The sequence below is a fragment of the Silene latifolia genome, chromosome Y (assembly GCF_048544455.1).
Source record: "Silene latifolia isolate original U9 population chromosome Y, ASM4854445v1, whole genome shotgun sequence".
NCBI lineage: Eukaryota > Viridiplantae > Streptophyta > Magnoliopsida > Caryophyllales > Caryophyllaceae > Silene > Silene latifolia.
Window position 1 is genome coordinate 294,880,999 of NC_133538.1, and position 18,648 is coordinate 294,899,646.

Sequence of the window (18,648 nt, forward strand, 5' to 3'; positions counted from 1 at the left end):
TGTTATTGTGATGTTATTTCGGTGCCACTTTGATTTTTTTTACTATTTTGATTTTTTCTCTCTTTTTTTTTACCACTTGTTATTGTGCTGTTATTCTAGTATTATTTTGTTGTTATTGTGCTGTTATTCCGGTGTCACTTTGATTTTTTTATTATTTTGATTTTTTACTATATTTTACCACGTGTTATTGTGCTGTTATTTTGGTGTTATTATGATGTTATTCCGGTGTCACTTTGATTTTTTTTACTACTTTGATTTTTTTACCACGTGTTATTGTGCTATTATTCTGGTGTTATTGTGATGTTATTCCGGTGTCACTTATTATATTAGTAGTAGTGGATCGGACTAATTTGTGTGGTAAATTAAAAAGGTAAAATCATTGGATTGTCCTTGGTTATGGTCTTATGGTATATGGAGTCATGTAATATTTGCATGTACCTGATTGGTTTCAGAATTTCTATGATGCAATATTTATTTGATTTATTCGTTTACCTTTTTTCCTTACCAAATGCAAAATGCTACAAATGACTTCAAAACTGGAAAAATACGTTTAAAAATCAGGAAATATCGCATTGCCAAACAATAATCATCTTTCTCAAGAACCCTTTAACAAACATCTGTTTTCTCTCCATTCTGTAACCATGGATGGGAAAAAGAATTCAACCTCCATTTCTCAAGAAACACCAACTGACAAACCTGAATCTTCCAACAAGAACGCATCATCAACCAACACCGGCTTTAGGTTTGAGATAAAACCCGCTTCCAAACTCAAACTGGCCTTAGTAGCTCTATCTGACCGACAGTTTAATCCTAACGGTTTAGCCAGGATGAATGTTGATCACCAGGGTTTCCAGCTTACAGTTTGGAATGTCGAAACTCGAGTTGTTGCAAGGCGCCAACACCACCAATCTCATCCAAACAGCAGCTCCTCCATCACGGCATCACCCCCCTTCATTTCGTCAGTCACCATCTCCATCTTCAATTTCGATTTTTGCGAACCGAAACCCGAACCCATCTTCATTGCTCACTCCTTTCTCGCAGGTTTATGGCATTAGTCTCTTATGCTCTAGATTTTGTTCACACATCGAGTTTTGGCCTTTTGGGTACACCTTTTAATTTGATTAAGTTCAAATTAGTCGCAAGGGTTGTCGAAACTTATGCAATTATGCATATAAAGTTTCGCAGAGTTGTCACTCGAAAAATATTAGGTAAAAGTCGTAAAACATAGTGCTCGACAGCAGCAAAATCGAACCAAGGTGGACAATGTTCAACACCCCCGACATGATTTTGTCTTATTCTTCCTACATGGGTATATTTGACCCGTCTTAAATTTTTTAAGACGGATGAGAATTTGTACATATATAAAACCAAAAAAGGGTGGTAAATAGGTACTGTAAATACAGACAGAAATGCTGAAAATGTCAAAAAGATGTTTAGTCTCCTGTCCCTGCCACTTGATAGACGATGGTGGTTGTGGTGATGTTGTTGCAGGTTGTCGTGCACAGGATGATGGAGATGTGATTTCTGAATTGGTGAATGAAATTGATGATGCGTGTGGGGTGATAAGTAGCAGGGGAGGTGATGTATGGTGGTGTTGGACTGGTGAGTGGCAGAGATCAGTGATGGAATTGAAGTTGGTGGTGGGGCGAATGAGCAGCTCCGGACTCGGGTTTTGATGGAGATGAATGTGATGTTTGCGGATGTGGAAGCTATGGCGGGTTGAATTGATGATGGTGATGGTTGTACTGGATTGAGGGGAAGCAGCCATGGTTGATTGATGATGGTGATCATGATAAAATGAAATTGGTGTGTGAATGGTGGCTGGTGATGAAAAGATGCGGGGGAATTAAACTCAGACTTTTACCCCGAGTTCGGGATTTGCAGCATGGTCGTTGCTGCTGCTTTGTTTTATTTTTGTAATTCAATCCCAGCCATTAGTTTTGCTTGATCTTATGGCTGATATTTGTGAGCACACAAAACTCATAACTCAGAACCAAACTCACGAGATCCCGCCTCTATATATATATATACGGTTTTTTCCCATGGTACCCTCGAACTTTGCCAGATTACACATGGTACCCCTCATTTTAAGTTTCTACATATGGTACCCATGTGTTTACCTTTTTCTTTCCCAAAATACCCTTTAGCAGATCTAGTCATAACTCAGATTAATACTTTGACTAATGGCCTTTTTTTTTGTTATTTAATACACTAATCCTCATATCCAATACACTAATCCTAATTTTATACAATAAACTAACTTTAAACTCTAAATTCACAAACCACATTATAATCATCTTCTTCAAAATCACCCAAAAAAACCTCCTTTTTCACCCACCACCATATGAACCACCATCATCATGGTTTAGCAAATCAATCACCCAAAACAATCCTCGATCCCGCCGCCACAATTTGCATCATCATCCGACGACGGCGGAATTAGCGCTGTCAGAAAGAAACCCACCATCGATTTCCAAATCGATCAATTGAAAACCACCTACCTCGAACCTCCGTCGACGGAAAATGACGTGGCAACGGCGACGGCAACGAACTATTTATCGCACCTCCGTCTTCTCCTTAACCAAACCCGCAACCACCCCCGTCTGAATTTGTTGGGTTTTCTGGGTTTGGTTTCATGATGTGTTGCAAATTTTCAGCTTCAAATTTAATGAATATTCTAGGGTTTATTCACTTATGATAGATTAGGTTAATTGGGGTTTATGGGTCGTGATTTCCCTGCAAATTTCCAGCTTCAAATTTGAGTAATTGTTGATTTATGATGAATTAGGTTAGTTGGGTTTTTGTGTTTTTCTGGGTTTTAGTGGTCATGGTGTTGTCGAAGGAGTGCGGAATAAGAGAGGAGAGAAAGAGGAGAGAGGCGGTACGGTGGTGGGTGAAAGAGGAGGAGTACGGAATGGTGGTGGGTGAAAGAGGAGGAGTGCGGAATAAGAGAGGAGGGAAAGAGGAGAGAGGCGGCAGTGGTGGGTTGTGGACTGGTTTGGCGACGTCGGCATGGTGGCATCGGCGTGGTGATGGTTGACGAGGACGGGGCAGGTGGCCACAGTTAAGAAGATGATGATGGTGGCTGGTATGGTGGTGGGTGAAAGGAGGAGTGCGGAATGAGAGATGAAGATGATGATTAGAGTATTAAATAACAAAAAAAGGGTCATTAGTCAGAGTAAAGTAACGGAGTGATGACGAAATGTCAGCCAAGGGTATTTTGGGAAAGAAAAAGGTAAACACAGGGGTACCATATGTAGAAAGTTAATTTGAGGGGTACCATGTGTAATGTGACAAAGTTCGAGGGTACCATGGGAAAAAACCGATATATATATACACACATATATATAATTATGAGTCGCCATTAATGATTGAGATGGGTTATTAGTGACGGTTTTAGGAAAAAAAAAACAAGGCTTAGAAATCGGTTTGGGCCGATTGGTAAGAGGATCCCGAATGACCCAACATATATATACTCTAAATTAGAAACATATCTTACACATTCACAATCATAAAAAAAAAAAAAAAAACAAAAAGAAAAAAAGAAGCAGGGAGACAAGAACAGCAACACGACGAAGCAACAAAAGGAAAATAGGGGTTTTGCGGTACGATTTTTAGCTTATTTTCATCCAAAATCGTAAGTAACTCATCCTAACACCCTTTAATTTTATTATTAGCTTAATAAGAGTAGTGTGTATGTCAATATATGTAACCCTAGAAATTAGTTTGGGGGTTTTTCATCATAGTTGTTGAGACGGTTCTATTTGTGTTGACTGACCACGGATTGGGGTTTGGTTAGCCTAGATTGTATTAGGACGAGTTGTATTAGATTGTTACACTATATTATAACTTGCCTTGAGACCTTCTTATACACTAATTTGTGGGTGTGTGGGTGATAAGGAGTGTGTTTAGAGAATTGTCAACAAGGCTTGCCCCGCGTATGGGAGCTCGGGTTGTTGCTGCTACTTTTGTTGTTAGGCCGCTGATTGTCGTTATTTTACTGTTGTTTGGGACATTTGTGAGGGTCGTGTTGAGGGTGTATGGTGGTGGTGTAAGGCAGTGTGTAGGGCTGTTTTAGCCGTGTGTAAGGGCTGTTTGAGGACATGTTTTGGGGCTGTCCAAAATAGGTTCACCTGAGTTTTGTCGGGGCTTTGGGTAGAATTTAAGACGGCCTTAGTTGATTATTTACGTATTATAATTTAATTAGAAGAGTTTTTAATTAAGCAATTTTTACAACATCTTATACAATTGGACTAGTCACTAATCGTATTGTATTGATTGATATGTTTAGGTGACGGATTTGTTGAAGAAGCTTTTTAAATACTTGTATTACATAGCTTGCAATTGCTAAAGGTAGGCTAGCTACTCAACTTTTACTTGCAGGTTCATTGTGTGCTTGTTTGTTTTGCATTATTGTTTATTGACATGTTGGATGTTGAGTTCAGTGGGTATGGCCTTTTGGCCGTGTGCTTTTGGGTGCGTATTGGTGGTTGTTTGTTATTGTTCAAGCTTCTATTGGCATTTTTACTTTATCAGTTGCCATTTTATTTTGTTTCATCATGAATTGGCATATTACATTTAGTTTAAAGGAACTTGGCATTGAGGTAGCCTATACTTGGCATTTATATTATTCTTTGGCATTTTGGTTTGGATTATTTATTGTGGGTTCATATTAATATATTGGCACTGGGATGTGGGGGAGTTGTGGACCTTGGATGTATAGGACAGACAGGGCACGATGTAAGAAGTTATGTATAGGACAGACAGGGCACGATGTAAGAAGTTAGCCCTGGACCTGGCGTGGCTAGTCCACATGATGTGGTTGAGCTTTGGCTGAGAGCCTCGGCAACAGAATACTTGTGACAAATGATTGAGACAGTGTAGTGTGATTTGACATTTATTAATTGTTTATTTTATATTACTCACATGTTGTCCTTTATTTTATTTTAGATTATGAGGTTGACTCGTTTGGTTGTTGCGTGTCTTGAAATGTCTGTTCTTGTCATGGGAACAGATTAATACAGGTATATATGCTGATTGTTTGCTGGGACGGACGTGTGAGCTGGATTTGAGTCATCACCTTAGTCTTTCACTTAGTTAAACATTTATTTATTAGTAAACTTATTTTGCCGTCTTGTAATTATTTAAACTAGTTTATTATTTATTTTATTGGCAGGTTTAGGCCGCGAGCATTGTAAGTCCAATGCGGATGATTACTTTTACCATTCGTTATTTATTTTAAAGTACCTTTGATTTGTAGTTTTTGTACTATTTACCTCAGGTAATTGAGATGGTAACACCGTCATTTATCTAAGATGACTAGCCTAAGCCTCTCAAATAAGCGGGGGTGTTACAAAAATGTCTAACCACATGTGTGTCACACACACACATATGTTAACCGGTCCACATGGTTAATTTTGGGTCTTATTTGACTTTTTGACATTTGTCCTACAAATACTTATAAGTCCTATATTTAATTATCATATATAATTAAATATTAATTTGATCATTTAACACTTAAATGATACAAATTAGTGAATAATATACACTTAACTTTTCATTGATATTTGACCATTATATCAATATATAATAAGTCTTATAAAACCCCATTAGCTAATTTTACAACTCCTTGTAACTTTAATTAGCTAATTACCTCCGCCTCACAATATATACCTAAACTGTATTAATACTAATCAAATATAAGCGATTAATAAAAATTTAGTCAATTAACATTTAATTACTAAATTTTATCTTACTTAATCATATTAAAATAAGATAAATAATTTACTAGTCAATTATCGTATAATTAATAAATCCACTTGGCCTAACTTCCAAACTCATTATTATACATAAAACTCACTTGACTAACTTTTAGTCAGTTATTATTCAAGAGGCTAATTAAACTGTATCATATACAAGATAATTAGTTTTTCCATTGGGTATCCTTTCTATAGGTGTGAACGAAAGGGATCAGCTGAACACCGCCGTAGTCGGCTGATCGTTATCGATATACGTTGATCAGCTGACGAGTATTGTTGGGCCAAAAATTGTCCTACCTGATCAGACAAAAGTCAGGCGAAGAAACAACAAGTCTAGCCTGAACGAATGTAACTCAGTTTCAAGAATACTATACCCAGGCAGGTGCCAACCAGGACGGAAAGACAAGTCAGGCCATCTATCCAGGCTAGACCTGAAGGAATAACTCACCAGCCGAATGTTGGGCACTACTAGAACAAGTCAGGTAACAACTAAAGCACAACTAAAACCTAGAGAAACGGTTCCTACTTTCATGAAAGACCTATTCAACAAAATATACGAAGAGTGTGGAGCAGTTGACTGAGCAAAGATAACAGTAGGCGGATTATAGAGTTAAACAACTACCTCCGGGTAAATAGGGCACGAGGCCTATTGTCTAGGAACGTCCAAATCATTCGTTAGAGAGCCGTTGCAAACAAGATATAAATAGCAAGCGGAAGAAAGAAGAAAGGACATCCACTATTCGCTCATCCTTACTCTCATTTCATTATTGTAATCACCTTGAGCATATTTATTAAGCATTTATACTCTACCTCTAGCCTGACATACACATTATGTCAGGATACATTAAAATATAGTATTACTCCCTCTTGGCTTGGTTCCCGTGGTTATTTCCCTTATTCCCAGGGTTTTCCATGTACAAATCTCCGTCTTTTACTTTATTGTTCATTCTTTAAGTTATCAATCGTACTAGTCAGGCATAATTATTTGAGTTAGATTACCTTACAATTAAACCCCTGGCAAGACTTTATCTCCGTGTTAAATCTTGCTAAAATAATTGGCGCCCACCGTGGTGCATCTAGCTCAAAAATAATCAAAACCTACTCCCAAACAACACAAAAACGTTTCCAAAAAATGATTGGAGACAATATAGAACAACAATGGCCGCCAAACAAACAACAACTTTCGGAGATGGAGCAATCCGGCGTAAAACGGCCCAGTCAAGTCAAGTCCGAACCGAAAGAATCAGAGTCCAACCTGAAGCAAAAGCTAGGAGATAAAGCTTCAGGCTCAAAATTGAAGATTCAGCCTGGAACACCATTTTCTTCAATCATCAGGAATATTGATTTCTCCAACTTTGGTACTCCAACTCCAACAAAAGCCAAAGTAGGGGATCTTGATTCAGACTCAGAAGAAACCCCAAATGAAGAGACCATCCAGATCAAACTAATGTAGCCATAATCATGGCCATTGTCCAGGAGATCCAGAAACTCCATGAGAAATTCGAGAAGATCCCTAGAATACCTACAAGCATTAAGGAAGCCAATCCTGAAAGCTATGATGACTCTCCCTTCGTGGATGAGATAGCTAAAATAGTTCTGCCTAAAAAGTTTGTGGTACCATCAATGAGAACCTATGATGGAACTGCATCTCCTCAAAACCATGTAGCCTACTACAAACAGAGAATGTTGACAGCCTCTATACCCACTGAGCTACGACAAGTATGTCTATGCAAAGGCTTTGGACCAATCCTGACCGGGCCTGCCCTTCAATGGTACATAAACCTGCTAAATGGAAGCATCAAGTCCTTTGTAGATCTGATAATCTCGTTCAACCACCAGTTTACAAGTAACAGGGAGCTCGAAAAGAGATTCAGTGACCTGTACTGAATCAAGCAAAAGCCAGGCAAGACAATCAGAGTATTCCTGACCAGATTCAACAAAGAGAAGGTCTCAATCCCCAGATGTGATGTTGGAACAGTCGTGGAAGCTTTCAGGCAGGGACTACCACTGGATAGCGATTTCTATGATGAGCTGACCATGAAACCTTGCCTAACTTTTGAAGACGTTCAGGAAAAGGCACTTGGCTACATCTGGCTGGAAGAAGATAAAAGCTTTAAGGCTGAAACCACTGACAGTGTTTCAGGATATGAAAGATTTAACAAGAATAGTTCTAATCACAGGGGAAGCAGCTCCAGACCATCTCCCTACACTAGGCCTGACAAATTAGAAGTCAACTACGCTCATGAGCAATGAGATAACTCTTATACTTATCCACCTATTCAGGAATATAACTTCTATGTTAATACTGCATGACTCATCAAAAGGCTTGACAACATGGGAGACATTATCAAGTGGCCCAAAAAGACGGACAATCCCAACTCAAGGAAATACACAACAAGATGGTGTGAATTTCACATGGACATAGGACATAGCACAGAAGAATGCATGGGTCTACGCAAACAAATGGCTTACCTGCTAAAGAAAGACTGCCTGAAGGATTTAATGCCATCAAAGAACAGGGAGGATAACAGATCAAGAAAGGACTAGGAAAGACCACAACGTGATCTGCCCCCAACACCACCAATCTATGAAGTCAAATTCATCAATGAAGGATCTGAGATTTGTGGCCTGACTAGCTCAGCTGCAAAGAAAATAGGCAGGGAGTCCAAAATGAAATCTCCTTTTAAACCTAGAAACTTAACTCAAATTACTTTTGATGATACTAATATGCAAGGAATCTCGGACATCCATCATGATGGCCTAGTCATTACTATGCAAATTGGCACTGCACGTATCCTGAGAATCCTAGTAGATGGTGGCAGCTCAGTCAATTTAATAATGCTTGATGTCCTAAAATCCATGAAGATCGATGAGAATCAGATCATAAAGAAGTCAAATGTCTTGGTATGATTCAGTGGTGAAACCAAGAACACTCTAGGAGAGATCTACCTGCCAACCTACGTCAAAGGAGTCTTATCATATGAAAGATTTGGAGTCCTAGACTTCCTCTCATCATACAATGCAATCTTAGGCAGACCTTGGATACATAATGTCATATCCATTCCTTCAAATTATCATCAGTGCGTCAAAATACCAATAGAATGGGGAGTAGCAACCATCAAAGGTGAACAAAAATCTGCCCAGGAATGTTACACTGAATCATTAAAACCTTCCAAGGCAGGTAAGTCTCTCGCTTAGCAATTACAGTACCCCATCAGGAGCACTTATGTGGTAGAAACCTAAATGGAAACATAGCAAGTAGTATTAGACCCTGAGTACCCTGACAGGTATGTACTGGGGGGATCCGATGTCCCTGATAACGTCAGACCAGAACTAGTAAGTTTTATTAAGAATAAGTCTACATGTTTTGCATGGTCACACTTTGATATGACTGGCATAGATGCTAGTATTATCACCCATAAACTCAATACTGACACTTCCTTTAAGCCTGTACAACAGAAAAGGAGAAAGTTTTCCCCTGAACGCAATACAATCATTAATGAAGAGGTGGACAAACTCCTAGACATGGGAATGATCAAGGAAGTAATGTACCCTGAATGGATGGCCAATGTGTTCGTGGCGCAAAAGAAGAATAGCAAATGGAGAGTCTGTGTAGACTACACAGATCTCAACAAAGCCTGTCCAAAACACCCATTCCCACTCCCTCACATTGATGCAATGGTAGATGCTACAACTGGGCATGAACTGCTAACGTTCATGGATGCCTCACGTGGATTCAACCAAATCAAAATGCATCCAGCTGGCCAGGAAAATACTACATTCATCACGAAAAGGGGCATATATTGCTACACAGCAATGCTCTTTGGCCTGAAAAATATAGGGGCAACCTACCAACGCCTGGTTAATATGAAGTTCAAAGATCAAATTGGCGACACAATGGAGGTCTACATAGACGACATGGTGGTCAAATCAAAGAAGGCTGGAGATCATGTGAAGGACCTGAAAGTAGCCTTCAAAATCCTGGAAGAATTTAATATGAAGCTCAACCCCTCCAAATGCCACTTTGGAATGTCATCAGGAAAATTCTTAGGATACATGGTGACAAAAAGAGGGATTGAAGCCAACGCAGAACAAATAAAAGCCGTCCTGGAGTTGAAATCTCCTAAGTCAGTCAAAGACATCCAGAGATTTACAGGAAGAGTTGCAGCCCTGAACAGATTCATATCCAGATCATATGAAAGATGCATATCATTTTATGACCTTCTCAGGAAGAACGAGTCATTCAAATGGATGCCTGAACACGAAACAACCTTCCAATAGTTAAAAACTTACCTGGCCACTCCTCCACTACTGGCCAAACCTAACAAAGGAGAACCCTTGACAGTCTACCTATCAGTCACTGAGACAGCAGTAAGTGTGTCCTGACCAAGGAAATTCAAGGCTAACAACATCCTATCTACTATGTAAGTAAAATTCTCCTGGATGCGGAAACAAGATATGGATTACTTGAAAAATATGTACTTTCATTAATTGTATCTTCTACAAAACTTAGACCTTACTTTGAGAGTCACCCAATAATTGCCAGGACCAATCTGCCTATCAAATCTGTCCTCAGAAAACCTGAACTTTCAGGCAGAATGGCAAAGTGGTCAGTACAACTCAGTACTTATGACATAACCTTTGAACCTAGGACAACAATTAAATCCCAGGCTTTACCAGACTTTGTGGCTGATTTCAGTCCCAACCTAGAACCAGACCTCATAAAAGAAGTCAACCATCTAGACACCCAAAAATCATGCAAAGAATAGACCTTACACGTAGATGAAGCAACCAATATGAGAGGTACTGGCCTATGACTAGTACTCAAATCACCACAAGGGGATTTAATAGCTCAGGCTATCAATTGCGAATTTAAAGCAACAAACATTGAAGCTGAATATGAAACCCTGATAGCTGGACTCAAGGTGTGTAGATCTTAGCGTGCAAAATCTCAAGGTAAAAATTGACTCACTTTTAATTTCCAATCAAGTTAAAGGAACCTACGCTGCAAAGGATTCAAAAATGATTCTCTATTTAGACTATGTCAAAAATCTTTGCAAAAAGTTTAGTTCATTTGACATTGATCAGATACCAAGAGACTTAAACACCCAGGCTGATACCCTAGCCAGTCTGGGATTAAATTTAAGCCCTGCTATATTTGATAAGATATCCATTGTTCACCTGCTCGAACCAACCATTACAAAACCTAACCAAACTTGTCCCATCATCGAGGACACAAACTCCTGGACCAAACCATATTATGATTGGTTCTTACAGGGGATCTACCCAAAGACAAGCATGAAGCAATGGCCCTTATAATTAAAGCTTCCACCTATACCATTATAAATAACACTTTGTTTAAAAAGTCTCAGGCTGGACCCTACCTGCGATGCCTGGACCCGCATGAGGACAAACAAGTTATTGAGGATATACACGATGGATACTGTGGAAACCACAAAGGAGGCAGAAGCCTGACAAGCAAGGTTCTAAGGACAGGTTACTTTTGGCCAACGTTAAGAACTGACTGCCTAGCTTACAGCTCAAAATGTGAAGCCTATCAACTTCACTCCCCATTCATTCATCAACCATCCGAGCTACTACACTCCATTTTAGTCCCATGGCCATTCATGAAGTGGGGAATTGACATCGTAGGCAAGCTATCCCAAGCACCAGGACAAAAAGTCTACATGTTAGCCATAACTGATTACTTTTAAAAATGGATAGAGGCTGACTCATACAGGCAAGTCAAGGAGAAGGATGTCATATCATTCATCAAGCGAAACATCATATGTACATATGGAATCCCCTCAGAAATAGTTTGTGACAAAGACACTCAATTTGTTGGAAAAAGGACTGATACGTGTCGTTTGCGCATACAAATTAATAATTTATAAACCTATCTTAACCTCAAAAATAACAAACATAGTAAAGGGTAAGTAGGGTCAATCCCACAGAGAGATTGGAAAATTAATTAACTATTGAGTACTTTTATTCACTAACTTACATATATACCATTTATTTACATATTTACGGCTATTAACATTATGTACGATTAGGGGGTTTCATTTGTGCTATAGACTAAACTAAAGGAATTAGAGACTACTAATGCTAACGTCTAATATTCAGAAGCGAAGTCAAATACCCCATAAAACACAGATTCTTCTAGTAATTTTAGCTTTTCAACCGGTTATTATTTACGTCAAATCTCGAGTATACTTATAGATTAACTGCGGAACTCAAGTTAACAAGAACTCCCTATCTTCTCTTAGATTAAGACCGGCCTGAACTAAGCCTAGATCAGTTCTAAACTAACCAACCAATGTAAGTTTGTCGAACCCTACTAAAGACCGGATTAGAAGCATTATCTAACCAAGAAGACGTCATTAATCCAATTAATCATGTAGTGTCGTCACTACCTAAAGATTAACTGACCAAATTCTACTCCTAACTTAAACTAACCCCAATTCGCAGAGATTAATCTAAACTAGTTGCTACTCGGATTATGTAAATCGAACTAAGCCAGAATCACACAAATAGCAGAAGTATACAATTCCAATCATAATAAGATAACAAATTATAAACTGAAGATTGCAACTTACTGTAATACCCCGTATTTTATTATCGTTTGGGCGAGTTTTATTATTTAATGGTAGCGTAAAAATAATTGATTAATTCATATCGTATCATATCGTAAGATGAGTCGGGTTTATAGCTGAGTGGCATTTTGGGTCAAGCTGTCATAGCCCATTTACCCACTTACTACCACTTACCCATTTACCTTTTTACCCTACCAAAACCCTAAAATGAAACCCTAATCTAACATTAAAAACCCAACCCCTTCATACCGTCATTTTCTACACCTCACCATCATCAACCCTTTTCTTTCACGCCTCAAGCAACAACCGCGACCAACGAACGCACGCCGGTGAGTGTGGAGGGAATAGGGGACCGCCGTGAGTCTAGGGGAGCCTTTGCTAGGGGTCGAGGGTGGTTGTCTTGGCCGGAAAAGCACGGGTCGACGGCCGTCATAGGTAAGATTTTCCGTTTTCATTTACGTCCCATTGTTTTGAATTGTGTTATGCGTCTTTTAGGGTCCATTGTGGCTGTCGTGGGGTTGTGGGATGTGTTGTTGGTGTGGAGTCGAGTCGGGTGGTGGTGGTTAGAGTGGTGGTCGTTCTTTGGTGGTGTTTGCGGTGGTGGTGTTTAGGTGTCGGGGTTGGTTGGGGGTTTTTGTTTGTGTTTCAGACATAGGGAAAAGGGGTGGCACCACCGTGGACTCGGGGGAGGTCGAATCGGTGGTGCCACGTGTGTCAGAGTCGCCGTGCGACGGTGGTGTCAATGGTGGTGGTTGGTAAGGTGGCAGGGGAGTGTCGTGGTGGTAGGCGAGTTGGGAAAGGGGGCTGTTGGTGTCATTTGTGGCGGCTGGAACGCAGGCAGGGGGTTTTGGTGGTGGTGGCTCTGACCGCCGGCGTGGGTCGACCACGTTGGTGGTGGTGGGAGGTGGCCGAGGCCGGACAGTGTCGAGGCCTAGTGGTCGGCGGTGAGGATTGGTGGTTGAGGGGCGTGTTGTGACGGGTTGAAAAAGGGGGTGCGCGTGAGTCGGGTTGTGCGTTGTTTTTGAATTAATTTTGTTACGGGTTTTATTTTAATGAGTCGGGAATGTGTATACTTATAATATTTACATTATTAGTTTGATTATTAAGTTAATTTTAAGTAGCGGTGACGGAATAATGTCTATAAGCTTTTGAGTCGGGATTTTATTTCGGGAAAGTTACTATTTTTAGTAACTTGCTATTTTTGGTAATTGCTACTTGGGAAACTTCCCATTTTAGGAAACTTTCTATTTTGGGTAACTTATATTTTTAGTAACTTCTAAATTGGGAAAGTTTCTACTTATAGTAGCTCTTGAGTATGGGAACGGGAATAGTTAATTGAATTAATTATGTTATGTATATGTTTAGGTGGCGAGTTTCGGGTGGAGTACTTCTGATCTGCAGTTAGCTTTTACCGCTATTTGAGGTAGGGGAATACACTGGACTTGATATCGTACTATGTGACTGGATTGACTAAATCGGTGATTTACATGTTGTAATATGATTGCCTGATTTCATTTCGTTAAGTACTATTGTTGAACTGTTTTATTATATTATTACATTGGAGTTGGTGGAGGTGGTGATGATGACATTGTGATAAGGCCCAGGCGGGTTCTGCAGGACTTGCCCTGGTGTCCTCAACGAGTGGCAGATCGGCTACGGTCGATATTTATAGTCCGGGGATCGGTATGGCTGGGTTGTCCGGGTTGTGAGTTGTGATGGCGGTGTTGGTGATGGAGGAGTATGTGTGTTGTGTTACTGTTTATTGTATTACCTACTCAGCTTCGTGGCTGACCCCGTGTATTCGTGTACGCCTGTGATGATCCAATTATTGGGGAGCAGATTGTGGTATTCGAGACCGATGGGAGCTGGCGGGAAGAGAGCTTGGATGACTGACTTAGTGCCTAGCCCACCTTAGTCTTTTTAGTAGTTTTATCAGACTCATCTTTTGGTCGTATTTGGAGACTTATTTTAATTTCAGTTGTAATGTCACTATAAACATTATAATAAAGTCTTGTGTTTCTTTCCTTTGTTATCTTGCCTCGGGTTTCGAGATGGTAACACCATCATTTATCTGAGGAGTCCTAGTTCAGGCCCTTAAATAAATGGGGGTGTTACAAAGTGGTATCAGAGCGAACGATCCTCAGGCCTAAACCAATGAACCCAATGAATTTAGGAAGAGTCAAATAAAATGAACCCCGGGATAGAGCTGTTAGGAGCACACTAAAGGTAAGGGATGAGTAAGGGGCCCCCTCACACCGAACCATTGGCCCTCTCAGTTTGACCCGGGTACCTTGAGATCATACGAGAGAAAAAGGGTAGAGTAGGAAAGTTGTGTGATATTGAACATGAAAAACTATTCCATGATGTGAGAATTAGGCAAGGTGATATACTGTTAGTATAAGTATGCATGTGTTAATGATAATAAGGAAGTGAGATATTTATATACATGATGCTTAAGAACTTAAGATGGATGTTATGTCTAGTGATATGCGGTTATGTGATCCCTGAACCATGCTAGCTAGATATGTAGGGTAGAATTGACTAAGTAATTCTAGTGTTGCAGGGAACATCACTAACTCTCTTGATTTTTATAGACATGCCTCCAAGAAGGGATACCGCTAACGACATCCAAGCGGAGTTGGATAGGCTCCGAGCTGAGAATGAGGCCCTAAAGGCCAAACGATTGGACCCGGGAAAGATGAGTACCATTGTGGCAAGGCATAACCCCACAATATTCACTGGAGAGGGGGAACCACAGTTGCTGGGGGAATGGTGTCGAGAATTCACCAACCTGTTTGAACCGTTAGCATGTCCGGAAGAGCTGCGGGTGGATCAAGCGCCCACTATCTTAGGGCCCAGCCGGTAGGTGGTGTGGACCGGGAACAAGGTGGAGATACGAGAGGTTGCTAGGGATCTTGAGACGGGACATGTATCTTGGTTGGAATTCCAAGAGCTTTTGAAGAATGAGTTTATGCTCGAGTTCCAAAAAGCCAAACTACGGGAGGAGTTTGACACCTTCAAGATGACAGAAGATATGACAGTGGAGATTTATCATCGGAAATTTCGGCGATTATCCTCATACATTGATGACTTTGGGCGAGAATGAAGCTATGTGGCTATGAGGTTTGAGCGGGGCTCACTATGGACATCAAGAAGAGGCTCACGGCGGCTCCACCCACTACGATTCAGGACATTTACTTGAGGGTGGTCTTCTTTGAAAGACTCTCGAACAGATCAAGGCCGATAAGAAAGGCAAGGCCGAGAAGGAAGTGGAGGCCCAAGCGATATCTTTGGGGCAAAGAAGCGAGTTCGGGGGCAGATATGGTGGGTACTCCACTAACGGTGCCCCGGGGGTATGAGAGCTCGAGTGGAGGCGGCTTCGGGGGCACCGGCGGGGAGGTAGTTCTGCGGGGCTTACTTGTTTTGGCTGTGGAAAGACAGGACACAAGAGGTTTGAATGCCGATCATCCGGGGCGAATCGCCCTGGTGGATACGGGGCACCTATGTCCGGGTTCGGTGGCTCTCGTTCGGTGGGGTCGGGGTATAACGGTTATCGCACACCTATGTCTCGGCTATGGGGGAGGTGCGAGGTGGAGCTAAGTGCTGACTACCAAGGAAGCTACAACAACTACCAGAACCGTAATCGCAGAGCCAACAGAGTGGGAGCACCAACTTTCAAAAGCGCAAATGAAGGGAACAAACAATCGGAGCGGACTTCTTCAAGTCGAGTGGGGCTAAGTCCGGTGGCAAGCTCTTCGCCATGGGGAAGGAGGCGACTAAGAATGACTCTCATGTGGTGATGGTACATTTCTGTTAACTCTAAACCCACCTTTGTGTTGTTTGATTAGGAGCTACACATTCTTTTTATATCTGCGGAACATGCCGAGTCTTAAACCTTAAGTCATATGATAGAATTGTTGATTCGGTAGTGGTACCTTCGGGGGAGTCGGTATCTTGTGATAGAGTCTACACTGGGGTACCAATTCGGATCGAGAGAGGTTGTGTTTCTTTGTGACCTTATAGAGTTTCCTTGGGGGGTTTTGAGGTGATTCGGGGATGGACTGGTTAGGGAAGTACAAAGCTTTTATCGATCGCCATCGAAGAAAATCTCTTTGAGGGGACCTAAGGGAGCTAGGGTGTCTTATAAGGGGTATGTGGTCAAGCCAAGAGTCAAATTCATATCTCGTTAATACCTGAAGTCGAGTCCGAGGAAAGGAGACCAGTTAATCTTGTGCCAGATGTGGGATAGTGAGTCGGAGACCCCTAAGGTGTCTGAGATTCCAGTGGTGAGGGAGTTCGAGAATGTATTTACGGAGGACATTCCGGGGTTAGCCCCGAAAAGAGAAGTGGACTTTTCCATTGATCTGAAGCCAGGAACAGGACCGATTTCTAAACCACCTTATCGTATGGGGCCGAAAGAGATGGAGGAATTGAAGAAGCAGTTGGATGAGCTAGCAGAGAAAGGTTACATACGGCCTAGTGTTTCACCTTGGGGAGCACCAGTGTTGTTTGTCAAGAAGAAAGATGGAAGCTTGAGACTTTGCGTGGATTACCGTGAGTTGAACAATGTGACCATCAAGAACCGTTATCCTTTGCCAAGGATCGATGATTTGTTCGATCAATTGAGTGGAGCCGGAGTTTTCTCTAAGATCGATTTGAGGTCGAGTTATCACCATTGAGAATTAAGAACGAGGATATACCTAAGACCGCTTTCAGAACAAGATATGGGCACTATGAGTTCGTGGTCATGCCATTCGGGTTGACTAATGCGCCAGCAGTGTTTATGGACTTGATGAATCGAGTGTTCAGTCCTTACCTGGACAAGTTCGTGGTTGTGTTCATCGATGATATCCTAGTATACTCCAAGAATGAGAAGGAACATGAGGAACATTTGAGGTTAGTCTTGAAAACCTTGGAGGAGAACCAGTTATATGCCAAGCTGAGCAAGTGCGAGTTCTGGTTGAAGAAAGTTGCTTTTCTGGGCCATGTGATTTCCAAGGAAGGGGTGTCGGTTGATCCTAGCAAGATTGAGGCAGTGACGAGATGGCAGAGTCCTAAGAATGTGGGTGAGATCCGAAGCTTCTTGGGGCTAGCAGGTTATTACCGAAGGTTTGTCAAGGACTTCTCAAAGATCGCCAAGCCATTGACGTCCTTAATGCGGAAGGAGAACAGGTTTGTTTGGGATGAGAGTTGTGAGGAGGCGTTTCTAACCCTCAAGGAACGACTCACTACAGCTCCTATCCTTGCACTACCAGATGGGAATGATAACTTCGAGGTGTATACTGATGCTTCCAAGAAGGGTCTGGGGTGCGTATTGATGCAAAACGGGAAGGTAATCGCTTACGCTTCTCGACAGTTGAAGACCTATGAGGAGAATTACCCTACTCATGATCTAGAGTTGGGGGCTGTGGTGTTTGCGCTCAAACTATGGCGACACTATCTTTATGGGGCTACCTTCAAAGTGTTTTCCGACCACAAGAGCTTAAAGTACATTTACACACAGAAGGAGTTGAACATGAGACAGCGGAGATGGATCGAATTGATTGGCGACTATGACATGGAGATACTTTATCATGAGGGGAAAGCGAATGTCGTAGCCGATGCCTTGAGCAGGAAATCCATCCATGCTTTGAGCAGTGCTAGATCTAGAGTGAGGATGCATAATGAGCTGCGGGGGATGGGAATCCACGTGATCCGGCAAGGAGAGACTCTTGGGGACTTGACCGTTGAGCCGGAGTTATATGAGGAGATCAGAGAGCTACAGAAAGCCGATGCTAGAATTCAGAAGTGGCGCAGCACAGTAGAACAGGCAGAATCTGGGGTTGATTCCAGGTTTGTTATCCACGCTGATGGTAGTCTGAGGTTTGGGGGACGGTGGTGTGTTCCGGATAATGATGAGCTGAAGAGGAAGATTCTTACTGAGGCACATGCCACGCCATACTCGGTTCATCCTGGGGGAGATAAGTTATACAAGGACCTCAAGAAGACCTTTTGGTGGCCGAATATGAAGAGGGAGGTTGCTGAGTTCGTAGCTCGATGCTTGACATGCCAGAGAGTGAAGGGTGAACATAAGAGACCGCAAGGGAAGGTTCAACCACTAGATGTGCCAGAGTGGAAGTGGGAAAGCATTTCTATGGATTTCATTGTTGGGTTGCCTCGAACTCAGAAAGGTAACAATATGATTTGGGTGATCGTGGATAGGCTAACCAAGTCGGCTCACTTTATCCCCATGAAAGATACTTGGAGTAAAGCTGAGTTGGCCAAGGCTTATGTTCAGTATGTGGTGAAGCTGC

The 18,648-nt window shown here is 41.5% G+C and overlaps 1 long non-coding RNA gene across 1 annotated transcript; it reads left to right on the forward strand.

Annotated features, from left to right (window-relative positions):
• The first annotated feature begins 3,497 nt into the window (after positions 1 to 3,497).
• LOC141626476 (uncharacterized) lies at positions 3,498 to 5,195 on the forward strand. The gene is made up of 3 exons (XR_012536060.1): positions 3,498 to 3,637; positions 4,292 to 4,353; positions 5,015 to 5,195. It is a non-coding gene; the product is annotated as an uncharacterized LOC141626476 (long non-coding RNA).
• Positions 5,196 to 18,648: the final 13,453 nt, after the last annotated feature.